This window comes from Megascapheus bottae, chromosome X (genome assembly GCF_031878675.1).
Source record: "Megascapheus bottae isolate mThoBot1 chromosome X, mThoBot2.hap1, whole genome shotgun sequence".
Lineage (NCBI taxonomy): Eukaryota > Metazoa > Chordata > Mammalia > Rodentia > Geomyidae > Megascapheus > Megascapheus bottae.
This window is the reverse complement of record NC_143547.1, coordinates 68185417-68203836: the sequence shown is the minus strand read 5'-3', so window position 1 is coordinate 68203836 and position 18420 is coordinate 68185417. Positions and strand designations below refer to the sequence as shown.

Here is an 18420-nt window from a genome sequence, read left to right as displayed (position 1 = left end):
AAAAAAATGCCAGAAGTGAGATGAGGCTCAGGCTCAATTGGTAGAGCACTAGCCTTGAGCAAAAAACCCTGAGGGACAGGCCCTGAGTTTAAGCCCAGGACTGCACGTGTGCACACACACACACACACACACAAATTCAATAGGTTTGCTCTCTATTTTACTTTTGGTAACATCACGATTAATTAAGGCCGAGGTCTTTATGAGTTAGATTCAAGTCAAGATAACTTGCCAAAAGAATGAATTGGTTACTAAGGATGATTCAGAGGTCTTTCAGGGTGTTCAATTTGTGATATGGTAAAGAAAATTGGTGTGTTCGTTATGTGCTGTTTTCTTGCTTGCTTGTTTGAGCATGGTATGGTTATTTAGTGATATGATGTAGGGGCAAGCTCCTTACTTCATGCATTAAAGGTAAGAGAGGGATTTGCTTGCTAATATTTCAAGTAGGATTTGGGTATCTTTGACTGTAAATAGGACTTTCCACAATTCTATGTTTCATTCTTTCTTTTTTTGCCAGTCCTGGGCCTGAGCTCAGGGCCTGAGCACTGTCCTTGGACTTTCTCAAGGCTAGAGCTCTACCACTTGAGCCTCAGCACCACTTCCGGCTTTTTCTATGTATATGATACCGAAGAACTGAACCTGGGTCTTCATACATGCTAGGCAAGCACTTTAATCACTAGGCAAAACTCCCGGCCCATGTTTCATTCTTTCTTAATTTCCTTTCTCATCATATTATAGTTTCATAAACTAATAGATTCAGTTCCCAATTACATTCAGGCAGCATTCATAATTTTTATTTTATTATTAGCAGAATAAAGTTTTACTTACTGTTTTATGAAAGCATGTTAGTTAGAATCCTGAACATTTCCAATAGGTCATTCATTACTTGAACTATACCTAATGTCAAATTTTGGAAGCCCTGCTATTGTACTTCTGTAATTTACTTGTGTAACACACTGCTATAATAAATTCTTTAAAGTTGAAATTTTCTGTAATGTTGATTTCTTTTCTCTTTAATTACATTTTTTGCCAGTCCTGGGGCTTGAACTCAGGGCCAGAGCACTGTCCTCGGGCTTTCTCAGGGCTAGAGCGCTATCATTTGAGCCACAGCACCATTTCTGGCTTTTTCTATGTATGTGGTACCCAGAAATTGAACTGGGTCTTCGTGCATGCTAGGCAAGCACTCTACCACTAGGCCAAACATCCAGCCCCTCTTAATTACTTTTGATTTGAAACTATTTTGTAATAATTTCAGAATGTTTTAATGAAACTATTCAATAGTCTAGTCAAAAATTCTAAATTTATGGCATTTTTAGCATATTGTAAAGAATACAGGGAGTTTTTTGAGACAGGATATTTATGCAGGCCAAGTTGTATAATAATGTATAATGATGCATCAGCATTAAAATGCTATGATTATAGAAATGTATTTCCATCTCTGGCCCTAGAAAGTAGTTTTAACCTAAAGTATTGAGTGTTCTCATATTGAAATAGGCCCTTTGTGTTTGTGTTCTCTGATTAGAGACTAAGAGTTTGGGATTTCACTTTTTCTCTAATAAACAGAAGGTTTGAAGGGAGGTAGAAACAGAAATACATTCTGGTCTGAAGTGTCCAAGAAGCACTTGCTGGAAAGGTCAGAGACTTTTACTCAGGCCAAGATGGCCCTTCTGAAGAAAACAAAGAAATTTGGCTTGACCAAGAAAGGGCCAACTCATGCCTAAAATCATATTTCTAGGATCATGCACTTGCGTGACCAAGGACCTAGAGCTGAAACTTTATAATTTAAGATATTCCAGTGACATCTTTTTAAAATGCACAGTGTAACATCAGTCAGCTGATGTAGTACAGTGACCTTTTGCTCTCTGGAGAATCGTCTTACCTTCCTATGGAAGAGGCAACAGAAAGCTTCTGGTGGGCTAGATGCCAAAGGTGACTGATGACTGTGATGCCAAGCTGAACTCTCCCATCACATTAAGCATCCTCTGTAATTTGTGGATGAGATGTCACCCAGGAGTACTGTCCAATCACATCGAGTAACCATCCAATCACACTGAACACCTACATCAGGTTGAGAAATGGGCATCATGCAGAGCATGAAATTAATGAGATGATGAGTTGCCCCATGATGTGGGGTAATATAAATCTCATTACTAACCATAGCATCATCCTGAACAGCAGCCATTTCTATCCATTATAGTTATTAGTAACTAGATGGTAGAACCAACTTCTGAGATGTACATTGACTACCACGACTGAGTAAAGTTTGGAGGTGAGTTCTGAGACAGATTCTGAGCTGTTTATGAAGACCTTGGGGCCCATGAGCCTGAGAATACACCCTCAATACTAGCAGCTATTTTCTACCCTCTACATATATAACATCTGACCACAAGATGGCTGAGCTGACTTCTGAGAACTCTATTCTATCTGCTGGGGAAGACATCAATGCTGAGGAACCCAAAAGGAGTGATTCAAATGCCCAGTAGCAGGAGGAGCCTACCACAGGGATGTATGGTTGTTAGCACATGCACACTCTGATCCACACCTACCCCCCCATGTACATCTATGCTCCTACAATAGCAGGCTATTGTAATACAATCAGTCTCCAAGACAATTTTCTAAACTAAAGACATAAAAGCCTCACCTTGCAAACAGTCACATAAGCTCTGTTCCAAACTGTGCTCTTTAGCCATGTACACCCTCTAAAATAGTCATCCATGCAAGTCCTGTTAATAGGGAATATCAGAGCACACCCAAGAAAATTTTCTTATAGGAATGAATTCTACAGGCAACAAATGAGTCATAAAAAATGCCTATATTTCTTCAACTATCTGATTTACATTATTTCCAATGTGTGAGAAACAAGTGCTTTCATACTGTGATGTTAGGGAAATAAAATAGTATGAGTATTTTGAATTCAACATATTAACAGACACTTGTACACATATTTGAATATATGTATGTAATTATGTGTCCAGATACGTTCATCTATAAAGCCAGAGTGTTGGGAATATGATTGCCACAGAAAGACTGTTAAAGTGAGCTACAGTGAAACCTTGCAATCAATCACAGATTTTAATGTAGTACAAGCTTATTTATAAACTTATTTATTACATACTTAATAAACTTATAGGTGGACTGATTGTTGACAAGATAGCAATACAGAAATTAACTATTATGGATCTATGGGGTTTTTTTTGTCTGTTCTAAGGCTTGAACTCTGTGCCTGGGCACTGTCCCTAAGCTCTAAAGTTCAAAGCTAGCACTCTACCACTTGAGCCACAGTGCCACTTGCGGTTTTCTGGTGGTTAATTGAAGATAAGAGTCTCACAGACTATGGTGGCTGGGCTGGCCTTGAACCACAATCATTAGATCTCAGCTTCCTGTACAGCTAGACTTACAGGCATGAGCCACTGGTGCCCAGCATGGATCTAGTTTTTGCTCTATCCAGAGATTTCAAACTACAAAAATTAGATCTTAAAAAAAATGGTTTTTTAAATAATTAACTGTAATATCACGACCATGAAGAAGGTGGTTTTCCTAGGGCGAGGTTTATCCATTACACTCCAGATGTGCTGAGCCCTGTGAACTCCCCAAATGCAGGAAACTCCACTGCATAATTTGTGGTAGTGGGGGACTGCGTTCACACTTTGCCCCGGGTTCACACTTTGCCCCGGGTTCACACTTTGCCCCGGGGGAAAAAAAAAGTGTTTTCTTATCATCTCACATGAGACTTCTCTATATGAAAATGATAATCTGCACTTTATGTCTGGTGATCTTCAGAATCCATGAACACTGGAATTGCCCCCCCTTTCTACCCAGACTTCGGGAGAGCTCTGAAGTGTGGGCTTGAAGCCTCTTATGTATAAGCTGCAATTCTTGACTTTTGTCAGCAGGTGGCAGTATAGTACCATCATTTTCAAATATTTCCACAAAGAAGCTTGTACAATTAGAAAAATCTATTTCTCTTAAAAGAAGCTTAGATAGAATGATGCTAATTCTCTCTAAGTGTATAATACTGACAAAATAATATTGTAAAAACATACCATAGAACATGAGGTATCTCTAATGCACCTTGGCAGTCAGTAGCAGACATAAGGAATCACTGTACTGCAGAAGGTTAACAGAGGATGTGGGAACAAGGACAGACTCTGGGCAGTTGTCTTCAAAGACCTGGGAAGGGAGTTATGGAGAGAGGTTTGAGAAAATCTGGGGAACCTATACATGTACAGGGTAACTGATATGACAAATAATGAATGTGAGAGAACCTTTTACTGTGTGCCCATCTCAACCTATACTGCAGACGGACAAGATTAATCATTGACTGCTAGGGAGAATTGACATCAACAGGCAAATGGAATGGCTTAAACGTATATATGAAACTTCTAAATGTAACTTTTACCACATTAACCCACTTTAGGTTATTTGTTCAGTGTAAAATGTAATCCTTTTCAATTAAAAACCATATATGGATATGACCAAATTGAGAACTATAGAAGTGAGAGTCAGTTGTGAGGATAAAAGGAATTTAGGTTGTGAACCTGACCCAGTAGGAACATACCTTTAGTATTTAGGAGTTTTTCTCATTTCTGTATCTGCCATTTTCTTGGAATGTACAAAATACATTTAAACCTGAGACTGGGAAGAAGTTGGAACAATGATAGGGCAACTGTCATAAGTCATATTATAAGTGGTACAGCTAGAGAAACTAGAAACACACACACACACAAACACATTAAATTCTACTTGTCCACTTATTTCATTTCCTCATTAAACTGAGTGCAATGACTACAAACAATGGAACATATGTGTACCTTTTTAAAAATCAGTTTGTACACAAGTATTTTGTTATATATTTTAAAAATATACTTTCTTTGCTAGACACAAAAAGTCAATGTTCAACGAGAAATATACTTACTATCTTACATATATAACTTTAACCCCTCCGTACATCACCTTGACAATAAAATTAATTTTAAAATATAAAATAATAAAACAAAAACTCAAATAATTCCAAGAAGGGAATTTATGATTTGAAATGCGTTTGTATTTCTCACTGGCCTTAGTCTGACCCATAGGGCGTTGTCACGAAGATAGATGCACATTCTATAGATGTGATGCTGAAGAGAGCTCTATGTGACCATGTACTTTATACACAGATGTTTTCAAAAACACAAGCATCCATATTTGTACCTTAGCTTTTCCAGTTCATATGCTCAGGATTTCTAAATAAATAATACATTTGCATCACTTAATTTACTGTGGCATATGATTATTATCAGCATATAACATTTATTGCTATTAAATGGTTTTATTTTAAATCTGTTCAAATTGTATCCACACCTCTTTCAAAATATTGTATGTCAAAACCATAAGTATTCTACATAAATCTTCATCTATTCTGCTAGAATGATCCCCAAAGTCTTTGTGCATGTCTTAAGTGTTGTATTTTTTTCCTATTTCAATCACAGCATGTGAATTAAAAACACTGTATGTCAAAGGCAAGCAGAGGATCTGAGTCTTTGAGTTTGCTAACACAAGTGCAGAATGTATCCTTGCCCCTATCCCCCATTAGATGCATTAGGGGGTTGCATGTATGTTCCCTGTAGGGTCTTTAACAGCAAGAAGGAGCCTTCCTGTCCATGGATTTATAAAGCTCCATGAAGCCAGCAGCAGTTTAGAGTACAGGAAGAAGAGAAGGGTATAATAGCATACCTCAATCTCTAAGAAAAACAAAAATAGGCCAAACTCAAACTTCATAGTCAAAAGTAAAAATCATATTTACAATAGTAAATACAAAAAAATATCCAGGAATGAGTGGGATACTGGTGGCTCATGTCTGTAATCCTAGCTACTCAGAATATCTGAGGTTTGAAGTTCAAAACCATTCTGGGCAGTAAAGTCTGTGATATTCTTATTTTCAATAAAGCTAGAAATGGAGCTGTTACTCGAGAGATAGGGTACCAACCTTGAGCAAAAAAGTGAGGGACAAGACCCAGTCCCTGAGTTCAAATCCCAGTATCACACACACACACACACACACACACACACACACCTTCTAGGAATACACTTAAGACTCAAAAGACCTCTACAATGAAAACTATAAAGCACTGACAATAGAAATTGAAGAAGACACTAGAAAATGGAAGGAAGATCTTCCACGATTATGACTTGGCTAAACTGATATTGTAAAAATGGCTATATTGCTGAAAGCAATATAGAGTTTTAATATAATGTCCATCAAAGCTTTGTTCAAATATTTTCAACTCAATTGTCTTCCTGAAAATTATGACCATTAGCTAAACACCTTAGGACTCTATACTAAGACCCTTCCCCCCCAAAAAAAAACCTGGAAAAAGAAGTTTTGCAATGCAGTTGCTACCCTCACTGCTATGCACACCCTTATATTTTCAGTTTTCTCATGTCTTTTCAAGGCAGTTGTAATATATTAAAAAATGCTAGTCATGACCTGCTAAATTGATTTCATGACCCAATTATGGATCACATCCTATAGTTCAGAAAACACCACTTTAACTGACTAAAGGTGAAAAGTACAAAGAAAAAGGAATGAGGCAATGCACAGTTTTGATAGACCAGGTGAGGTCTACTTCAAGCCTTCACAAAGCTGAGAGTCACAAAGAAGCAGCTGACATTCAGAAAATTGACATTGTAAGAAATGGAGGGAATCAGGTAAGAATGTCCTAGTGAGATGGAGGTAAAGTATAAAATATTGTCTAGATTAAATGGTAGAAAATGTCCTACAAATTGATAGGCAAAAATACTACTAATTCACTAAATACTATAAACACAATCTTAATAACTTTTGAATGTTTAGGTTTGTTGTTATAATAAATATCCAAATTATTGCAGTTTAAGTGCTAAGAGACATCACTGTCTACTAACAGAAAAGAAAAACAATAAAAGTAAAGATAAAGAGATGAGAGACAGAGACTGGGAGAGAATGAGGGAACAGATGACATTGTACGAAAGGAAATGTACTCATTGTCTCTGACTCATGTAAATGTAACCCCTCTATGCATTATCTCACTAATAATAAAGCAATTTTTCAAATAAAAATATATAATGTCTATCAAATACTAATGTCATTCTTCAAAGAAATATAATAATTAATTTAAAGCCCGGTGCCAGTTGCTCACATCTGTAATTCCACCTACCCAGGAGACTGAGATCTAAGTAACATGGTTCAAACCAGTCCAGGCAGGAAAGTCCATGAAAGTCTGATCTCCAATAAACTACCCCCCCAAAAAACAGAGGTGGAGGTATGGCTGAAGTGGTATGGCATGAACCTTGAGCAAAAGAAACTTAGAGACAGTGCCCAGGCCCTGAATTTAAGCCCCAGGATCAGCACATACACACAAAAAAATCAATTCAAAAATTCATATGCAACCATAAAAGATCTTAAATAGAAAAAGCAACCCTATGCAAAATGGGCAGTGTTGGAAGTCTCATAATACCAGTCTTTTGTTATTGTTGTTCATGGTCATGGGGCTTGAACTCTGGGCCTGGGTGCAGTCTCTGAGCTCTACAGCTCAAGGCTAGTGCTCTACCACAGCACCACTTCCGATTTTCTTGGGGTTAATTGGAGATGAGTCTCATGGACTTTAGTGACGGAGCTGGTTTGAACTGCAATCCTCAGATCTCAGTATCTTGAGTAGCTAGGATTATATTTGTGAGACATGGGTACCCAGCAATACGTGTCTTTAAGCCATAATATAGAGCCATAGAAACAGAGAAATGGAATAGAACAGAAGAATCCAGAAATAAAACCAGTTAGAGCCATCTGAATTTTTTAAGGAGCTAAAAGCATAAATTAGAGTCTTTTCCACCACGGGTATTGGGAAAGCCAGATACTCATGCGTAAAAGATGAAAATGAGACCCCTATGTCTCAATTTGTACAAAAATAAATTCACACCAGTACAGGTGGCTCATACTTTTAATCCTAGCTTACTCAGGAGGCTAATACCTGAGGTTTGCCAGTCCTGGGCTTGAGCTCAGGGCCTGAGCATTGTCCTTGGACTTTCTCAAGGCTAGAGCTCTACCACTTGAGCCTCAGCACCACTTCCGGAATTGAACCTGGGTCTTCGTGCATGCTAGGCAAGCACTCAACCACTAGGCCAAACTCCTAGCCCCCAAGAGACTTTTATCTCTGACTAACCAGCAAAAATCCAAAATTAGAGATGTGGCTCAAATTGTAGTATACTAATTGTGGAAGAGACAAGTGAACATATAAAGCCCTGAGTTTAACCTCCAGTACAAAGCAAAAGATAAAAGTGGATCGAATGTCTGTATGTAAGACTAGAAACTTGGAAATGCTACAGGAAAACATAGAAAAAGAATACTCGAGGGTCCAGGAGTTTAGCCTATTGGTAGAGCGTTTGCCCTGCTTGCACGAAGACTCAGGTTTGATTTCTCGATACCATATACATAGGGAAAAAAAAGCCAGAAATGGTGCTATAGCTCAAATGGTAGGGCTCTAGCCTTGAGAAAGCCCAAGGACAATGCCCAAGCCCTGAGTTCAAGGCCCAGAACTGGCAAAAAAAAAAGTAATACTTGAAGATTAGGCATAGGTAACTACTTTCTGAATAGCACTCCAAGGACTCAGGAAATAATAGCAAGACAGAACAAATGGGATTGCATCAAATTTTAAAAAATTCGGCATAGAAAAGGAAACAATTACCAGAATGGAGAGACAAGTCACTAAGTGAAGAAAATCTTTAAAGCTAGTCAGTCAATGGACAAAGAACTAATAGAGTATATAAGGAGTTCAAAAATTAAACACCAAAAACAAATAACACAATCAATAAATGCACAAATGAACACAGTTCTCAAAAGAAATACAAAGGATAAATGCACAGATACAACATCCTTACAATAAAGAAAATGAAAATCAACAACAGTAAGATTCTTTCTTACATCATTCAGAAGGTTTTCTTGAACAAACAACAAATGCTGAAGAGGATATGGGAAAAAGAAATGCTTCTACGGGAATATAATTAATGCATTCACTATGAAAATCAGTATGGAGGGGCTGGGAGTTTAGCCTGGTGGTAGAGTGCTTGCCTAGCATTCATGAAGTCCTGGATTCAATTCCTCGGTACCACATACATAGAAAAAGCTGGAAGTGATGCTGTAGCTCAAGTGGTAGGGTTCTAGCCTTGAGGAAATCCAAGGATAGTGCTCAGGTCCTGAGCTGAAGCCCAGGACTAGAAAAAAAGAGAAAATCTGTATGGAGGTTACTCTAAAGACTAAAAATAGAACTCTCTTGTATACCACTATTTTATTAATATAAAATATATAAGTCCATTATATATACTAGCAAGTTAAAAAAATAAGAAGAGTACAGTGAAATTAAGCATATGATTTTTTTGTTTAAACAGCTCACATGTGGAATAAAAGGATAATACTATGCATAAGAATGAAAAATCATCTTATAACAGATAGTGATTAACTGTAAGAGAGAATAAAAGGATAAAATCCTGAAGGAATAATGTATTTCTCCACATGGAATAATTTTGTATTATTATTTCTGAGATGCAATTTAATAAGTAGTTATTCTAGAAACATGGTAAGCTGGGCACCGGTGGCTCATGCCTGCAATCCTAGCTACTCAGAAGGCTGAGATATGAAGATCACAGTTTGAAACCAACCTTGGCAGAAAAGTCTCCATAAGACACATCTCCAACTAAGCACCAGAAAACCAGAAGTGGCACTGTGGGTAAAGTGGTATAGAGTATTAGCCTTGAGCAAAAAAGATCAGCAACAATGCCCAGGTCCTGAGTTCAAGCCTTAAGACTGACAAAAAGAAACTACATGTATATTGGAATATCTCACTGAAAATGTTTAATACTCAGTAATGTACAGTAATTTCAAATATTAATGCTCAGCATTTCTGTCATCACTGAAATTCACATTATGGTATTTCATCCCACTGATTTTTCCTTTGCATACATAGATGCAAATATAATACATATTATATTTCATATAACCATTACATTTAGGTTAGATTTTAATTTTGTTATTTGTGTTTTGAATTTCTTCTGATTATTAATATGTAGATCAAACAGTCTGATTAATCACAAAGTATAAAATGATTTAATTTTACCTTTTTTGTGTGTGTTTGGGTCATGGGGCTTCAACTTGGCCTGGACGCTGTTCCTGAGCTCTTTATCTCAAGGCTACTGCCCTATCCCTGGGCCTGGGTGTTGTTCCTGAGCTTTTCAGCTCAACGCTACCTCCCTACCCTCCAGCCAAGACCCACTTCTCTTTTTCTAGAGGTTAATTGGAGATAAAAATTTCAGGTCCTTTTGTCCTTGGGGTGGCTGGCTTTGAATCTCCATTCTCATAGCTCAGCCTCCTGAGTAGTAGGATTACAGACATGAGCCACTGTGCCCAGCTTAATTTTACCTTTTAATGAACATTTTATACCTAATGAAACCCAGTATTTGAATAATATATCTGATTAGAGATGTTGTATCTGTGATATAAAAAGTAATGCTATATGTCTGACACTTTTCATGTTTGTCACTCAATGTCAAAGTTCTCAAAGCAACGGTTTGTGAAACATCCAGTAAAAATAAAAGTGGGCAATATAATGCCCACTTTTCTATTTTTCAAATTTAAGATGTGTGTTAGAGGCCAGGAGTTTGGCCTAGTGGTTAAAGTGCTTGCCTAGCATGCACAAAGACCCGGGTTTGATTTCTCTGTACCATATACATAGAAAAAAGCCAGAAGTGGTGCTGAGGCTCAAGTGGTAGAGCTCTAGCCTTGAGAAAGTCCAAGGACAGTGCTCAGGCCCTGAGCTCAAGCCCAGGACTGGCAAAAAAAAAAGATGTGTGTTAGAATAATAGGAAAAAGGAGGAAGAGGAGGAGGAAGAAGAAGAAAATGACACTTTTAATCATCAGGACATGACACATAAGTTGCCATAGATCATACAACCAGCCATTAATGATTCCTCTCACTCTAGGTCTTCTCACTTCAAAAGCTAATTCCTTTTTCTAATACATTCTGTACCAGTGATATTCTATATTAGAACAGAGGCCAAGAAAAGGAAAGGAGTCATACAAGGTCATGTCTCTGTAGACAGGCATGATACCTTGCCCGGTACCCTCATCCCATGTCAGTCTAGATAACTCAATACTATTTTTGCACCTCTGTATTGTTTCCAGGGATCAATAAGAATTTTATTCTCAGCCATGCTACACTAGAAAATAAAAGAAAGAACATGGAAGGAATCAAAGGAATAAGAGTTGTTGATATATTCCAGATATTACATTTCAAAATCATCTCTTTTATGGGATATAGGTATGTTCTTTTTGTGTGGTTTTGTTTTGGTTTTACATGTCTTGCAGCTTGAACTCAGAGCCTGGGTACTGTGCTTGGGCTTTATCAAGGCTAGTACTATACCACTTGAGCAACAGCACCACTTCTGTGTTTTTCTGTATATGTGGTAGCGAGAAATTGAATCCAGGGTTTTGTGCCTGCTAGGCAAGCACTCTACCACTAGGCAACACACCTGGCCTTTTTTTTACTATGCTATAGTGATCCACAGAATAAATTGTTAAGAAACCAAGATAGAACAGCTCCTCTCCAATATGGTAGATACTGGCTACAAATGGCTATTTAAATTTAAGCTGATTAAATTCACACAAAATTAACAATTGAGTTAATTTCTAAAGATAGTGCCCATGGTGTTGAACAATACAGATATAGAATACTTTCATCTGTACATACATTATACTGGATTCCATTACAGAGAATATGCCAATTTTTACCAGTAAAATAGCATAAAACTAATATAATAGGTATATTTGTCTACTTTTTATAAACTGAAACATTAAGATAAAAATTAATGCAAATAAGGTAAGTATTTAGCACTCTGGATACAGGAAGATTTTGAGATATTGGCTAGCCTGGGGTATAGGTTACTCTGTACTATATTAAACCCTGTATCAAAAGGAAGGAAGACAGATGCTAGTGGCTCTTGCCTATAATCTTAGCTGCTCAGAAAACTGAGTTCTGAGGATCTTAGTTTAAAGAAACCTAGGCAGGAAAGCCCATGAAAAGTATGATTTCTAGTTGACCACCAAAATGGTGAAATTGGAGCTGTAGCTCAAGTACTATAGTGCAAGCCTTGAGCACAAAAGCTCAGGGAGGGGGCTAGGAGTTTGGCCTAGCACGCTTGGAGTGCTTGCCTAGCATGCACCAAGACCTGGGTTTGATTTCTCTGTACCATATACATAGAAAAAAGCCAGAACTGGTGCTGTGGCTCAAGTGGTAGAGCTCTAGCCTTGAGAAATCCCAAGGACAGATCTCAGGCCCTGAGTTCAAGTCTCGGGACCAGCACCAAAAGGAAAAAAGGAATATCATTTAATGTCATTTGCAGGAAATTGATAGAACTGGAAATTGTCATGTTAAGCAAAATAAACCATACTCAGAAAGACAAATAACATGTATTCTCTCAAATGTGAATTCTGAAAAACACTCATAAAAGTAGGAAGGGGAACTACGAGGGAATATAAAAAGGAATGGTGAGACAAGGAATAAGAGTAGACAATATCATATCTACTGATCAAATTAACATATATTTATGAATGAAAATACAATAATGAAACTCACGTTTTGGTACAGTTAATCAACTACAATATGAAGAGATTCAGAAGCCAAGCTGAAGGGGCTCTCACCAGACAAAGGCAAAAACAGATTACACATCAAAGAGACTTATGAGTAATGATTTAAAATACATCAAATAATAAACCAGGTATAGTGGCTCACACAGGTAATCCCAGCTACTTGGGAGGCAGGAGGTCAGGAGGTTCACAGTTCAAGGCTAGACCAGCAAAAAGCATGTTGTGTTACATCCCTCTCATCACAACTACACAGGAGGCTTAAATAGAAGAATCACAGTCCAGATTACCTCAGAGTAGAAACAACACAGGGCTTGGAGTATGGTTCAAGTGCAGAGGGTCTGCTGAGAAAGTACAAGGTCTGGGGGACTGGGAATGTGTCTTAGTTGTAGAGTTCTTGCTTAGCATGCATGAAACTCTGGATTCGATTCCTTAGTACAACATAAACAGAAAAAGCTGGAAGTAGTGCTATGGCACAAGTTGTAGAGTGCTAGTTTTGAATAAAAGAAGTTTAGTATCCAGGTCCTGAGTTCAAGCCCCAGGATTGGCAAAAAAAAGAAGTACAAGGTCCAGTGTTCAGATCTTAGTACTGCTTCCCCCAATAAAAATGTAAGCAATTAAATACATAAAGATCTCTGAGTCATCATTATATGCTATAAAAAAGCAAAAAAAATCAACTCATTGTCCACATCTGGAAACTTTTATGAAAATACCTGTCCTGAAAAATGGTAACACTACAAAAGGAGTTAAACATCCTTACTTCACCCTTCATTTCTAGTGAGTAACATAATTAATTGAATCCTAATATTTAAGGGAGTAATTTCTGTTAAAGTGAACATCCAACTAATAAAATGTATAATGCATTATAGAAATAAAATATCATTTAAAATATTTCATAAGCTCAGCAACAACCTTCAGAGGCTTGAAAACACTTGAGGTTTAAAGCATTTGAGAATTTGCATCATGGATGGTCAAGCTGATAACCTCTGAACCCCAACCTAAATCTTAATAACACAATAAGAAAGATAATCAGACATAACAAAGCTCCTGGTATGTTATTTGCATATTTATTCTGTTTCTAAATTAATATGTTAAAAGCTTAATCCAATGTGATGCTAATATTTAGAGATTGGGCTTTTGGAAAGAATGTGATGGTAAAGATGGTACGCTTATGATGGAATTAGTGCTCTTATAAGAAGATCCATGAGAGACCTTGCTGCATGCACATATCAAGGTAAGGGGATTGAGGACACAATCAGGCAAAGGATTCTCACCAAGAACCCAAATACGATGCATCTTGATCTCACAGTTCTAGCCTTCAGACTAAGAAAAGATAAATACTTGTTGTTAAAGCCACTCATTCTACAGTAATCTTTTTTTTACAATAGTTAGTTCAAACTGACTAAAACATGGTATAGAAAGTATATAATTCCACGTAGAGCTACTTGTGCCAAAGCATCTGAACAGGGGCAAGCTTCTAACTCCAAGTCTCAATTGCAGGAAATAAGAGGGGCTGGAATAAAGAGAAACACAATGGATACAAATAAGCAAACTCAAGAATTAAACTTTAATACCTTAAGTAAATAAATTAGAATGCAAAAAGGAAAGCATATAGCTTAGATTAAGAGACAAAACTTCAGTTTGCTGGAGCCTCACACCTGTAGTCCTAGCTACTCAAGAGGCTGAGATCTGAGGATCGAGCCAGCCTGGGCAGGTAAGTCCATGAGACTCTTATTTCCAGTTAACCACCAGAAAAAACTGGGAGTAACATTGTGGCTCAATGTGGTAGAGCAGTAGGCTTGAGCTGAAGAGTTTAGGGACAACGTCCAGGCCCCCAAAGTTCAAGCCCTAAAACACATCACACACACACACACACACACACACACACACACACACACACACACACACACACATTGTTACATAATTTGAACAGATTTGAAAACACTAACAATGCAATGAAAATGATAATTTTATGTTATCACATCCTTACTAGAACAAAAGGTACCAAAATCCCAAGTGCTGGCAAAGATATGATACAGGGAAATTCTTATACTTTGCAAAACTGTCAATGTTTACTGAGCTGAATATACATATTCTACTTTTCTTAGGTTTAAGTATATATATGCTCAAGAAAAATGAAAATTGCCATACAAAGTTATATACAGGACCTATATAAGACCACTATTCATGAGTCAAACACTGGAAAATAAACTTGGCACTGGTGGCTCAGACCTGTAATCCTAACTACTCTGGAGGCTGAAATCTGAGGATCACAGTTTGAAGCGACCCAGAGAAGGAAAATCCATGATACATTTATCTCTAATTAGCCACCAAAAAGCCAGAATAGAGTTATGGCTCCAGTGGTAGAGAACTAGCTTAATGTTTTTTTTACTGAGTTTTCATCAATAACATATTTTTATTGAATCACTAAATCTCATTACAACAACTACAGTTGAATGTGCAACCAGCTATCTTGAGAAATGTCAGAAATATCTGGAAAAACTGATGTCAGATCTCTTTGAGGCCAAACAAGCCCACTGTTTTTTGTTGCTGTTTTTTTTTTGTTTTTTGTTTTTTTGCCAGTCCTGGGGCTTGAACTCAGGGCCCGGGCACTGACCGTGAACACTTTGCTCAAGGAAAGTGCTCTGCAACTTGAGTCACAGAACCACTTCTGACTTCTTCTCTATATGTGATACGGATGAATCAAACCCAGGGCTTCATGGATGCTAGGCAAGCACTCTAGCACCAGTCCATGCTCCTGGCCCCTCCCACTGGTTCTTGAGCTGTTTCATCTGTACCTCCAAGCAGAGGACTTAACAGTCCTACCTGCCCTATCTCCAGACAGCCCTATCAGGCCCACTCTTAACCTTTGTATTCTTCTTCAGAATGCTCCCATCCACCCTTGTCCCTCCACTGGCTTTTTCCTTTGATCCTGAACCACCTGGTATCCACACAATACAGGGACATTGACAAAACGGCCTATCCATGCCTGACTTCTCTCATTCAGGACATAGCTCAAATACCACTTACTGATGAATATCTTCACTAACAACTCATTCATAACAATTTATTTACTATTCTCTATTCTATTTAGGTGCCTATTTCCTTTTGTTTAATCTGCCCATTTTCTTCAAAACACATATAAAATATGAAATTTCCCAGATAAGTAATTTCTTCCTCTGCTTAGTTCCAGCTTTCAAAAATTCAAATGATAGCTCTAGGACATCTCCCTTTCTTGTTTTCTTTATTCTGTTAGTGCCTTGTAACCAATCGCTGTACAAATATTACTTAATTGAAGGAATTATTATGTCTTTAATATACCACAGAAGATATGTAAATCTGAGTACCAAGAGTAATCTCTAGTGGAATTAAAGTAATTCAAAATTATAAAAAAAACCTTGTCACAAATCCACAGCAATATTTTTCATACATCTAAACTAACTAGAAACAGTTCTCAAAATGTAGATACCTGCTAGCGCTGTTATCAAGGTTTAATTCAGTTGACCTAATGTAGACCCAAATACCTGTTATTTTAATAAAGCACTACTGAGTGATTTGATGAAGCAATAAATGTAACACACTTGAAAATATCCTGACTTCAGCAGCACACATTTAAGAATGACTAATTTAATGACACCCATGCAGAGTTCTGGGATATTTGTAAGATCTCTGATCATGGAAATTTATGCAAAATGACATGTTCCTTCCCTGTACTGAGACGACACATGATTTCCTTCAAGGTATCGCAGTTAACCACATGCTATTCACAGTCATCAGAGGGATTGGCATGCTGTATAGACAAAGATGGTGGAAGGGAAGTGAGTTACTTACAATGTCCCTGTGATCTCTTCATGCTTGCTCTTGTAACCAGTCGAGAAGAATTGATAGCGCACTGCATTTTTCCTTTAACAGCTTCTGGTTCAATGGCATGGATTCCACAACTTTCACTGATGTTCCACTAGAAGGCAGAGAAGGGGAATAAAAAAAAAACATGGACTACAGAGGAAATGATGGAAAAGCACATTAAATGAAAAGAATGGGTTGATATTGTTGCTTATCATCACTCTGTAAGGGGAAAACTGTGCAGTGATCCCATTTCTTCTTAACCTTTTCCATCCCACAAACTTTCCCCATATACCAAGGACATTGAGACTTACATGATAGAAATGTGGGGCTTATCCCTACTTTCAGTTACATTTCTAAGTATTTTCTCCATGTTATATTAATACAAGACGCATGCCACTGACAGAAGAAAGAAGAAATTGTATTGGAGAGCTGAGGACTTTCTGGAGGATTTTACTTTCAGACATTTTCTCTTCAAATTCTCAGAGGGATACTGTGAAGTGGGCATCATTACTTCCTTTCTAATTTGCTTCAAAATCAAAGTACATTCTCAAGGAATTCTAGGGAGGCAGTTTCAAATTATTTTTCACTAGCGAATTGTGAGAAATTTTGAACAGTAAAATGTATAATGATAGTAACAAGAGTAAGTTTTAAGAAAAAATTTAAATCTCACTCATAGTGATTAATATAAATACAAGAATAAATACATTAACAAAAAAGTAAGGGAGAAGTGAAAGCTCTATTGTCAAAGTCAAGAAATAGTTTTAGGAGGAATAATAGCATTGAAAAATCAACCCTTGACAGCTATGATGGTAATAAGTGATTCAGTCATGAATCGTAAATGGACACAGTCTATACCAGATCCCACAGTAGTCACTAAACCACCATGGTAACCATGCTGGCTTAGGAACACTGGGAAAAGAGAAACGAACTATCTTATCTTTCTCTCTCACTTTCTGTACCTTCTCTCCATTCTCCCTCACATTCTCTTCAGCAATGATGTGAAAAATCCCAAAAATTTGTTGCTGTATTGAAAGATAAAGAAGAAAAACATTCATAATGTTACAGATTCAATGTTGACCCCATATTTTAGTACTGAGGTACTTGAGGGTTCATTGCTGTTAGGTTTTAATTAGGTAGGGAAGCCACCACTCAGTTTTTAGGAGGAAGAAGAAAGCTTATTCCTGAACTTCTGGCTGGCCCTGCATATGGTTAGAATGTGCAATGTGCACAGCAAAAAGTCAACACGGGGCAGGGTAAGGGTTAAGAGGGAGAGGGTGGGGAGGTGTGGCCACTGACCTCAGAGTCTGGGAACCTCTCACGGTCGCAAGGAGGCGTGACTGGGGCGGACCAGGATGTGAACTCAGAGAAGGGGGAGGTAACTACCCCACAGGAGTGTCGGTTGCCTAGGTAATGAAGGTGCTGGGTGGAGACTTCCTGCATGGAAAACAAAGTTGGGAGCTCACATGCTGAGTGGCAGGAGAAAAGGGGATCTTTTCCTAGGCAAGCCTAATGATTCTCCAAATTGATTCTAGGACATTTTCAGTATATGACCAATAATTTTAAAAGTTGGCATTGAAGCATGGGCAAATATATGTTAAGCAGCAAGTACTTTTCATCATAGAGTAATCTGAGATTTCAATGTAGAAATGTTTCAATGGCTAATTTAAACATTTGCCTGCTAACAGTTGAATAGTTGAATACGTGCAATGTAATTTAAAATTCTGTCATTTATAATAGAATAGAAACTATAAAATAATTATGGATAGTCTGTCTATCAACATGCAATACTGGTACATTGAACACTAGGAAACACTGGTGATAGAAATTAAAAACCTACATGCTCTAATTTTTAATATTTGAGTGTCTATATTATTTGCTGATTAATAAATTTGTTTTATTGTTTAAAAAGAAATTAAACATCTAAATATAACACT

General features: G+C 37.5%; 1 long non-coding RNA gene across 3 annotated transcripts in view; it reads right to left on the bottom strand.

Moving 5' to 3' along the window:
• The window catches only part of LOC150041264 (uncharacterized), a 29529-nt gene extending 11730 nt beyond the window's left edge, over positions 1–17799 (bottom strand). The window contains exons 1-3 of one of the 3 annotated variants that reach the window (XR_016533784.1): positions 17783–17799; positions 16472–16598; positions 4041–4167 (exon numbers count right to left, since the gene is read on the bottom strand). This is a non-coding gene — a long non-coding RNA (uncharacterized LOC150041264). Of the gene's footprint in view, positions 1–4040; positions 4168–16471; positions 16599–17445; positions 17583–17782 lie in introns of those variants that run through there. The other 2 variants (XR_016533783.1, XR_016533785.1) reach the window with 2 other exon arrangements.
• Between the last annotated feature and the right edge of the window lie 621 nt (positions 17800–18420).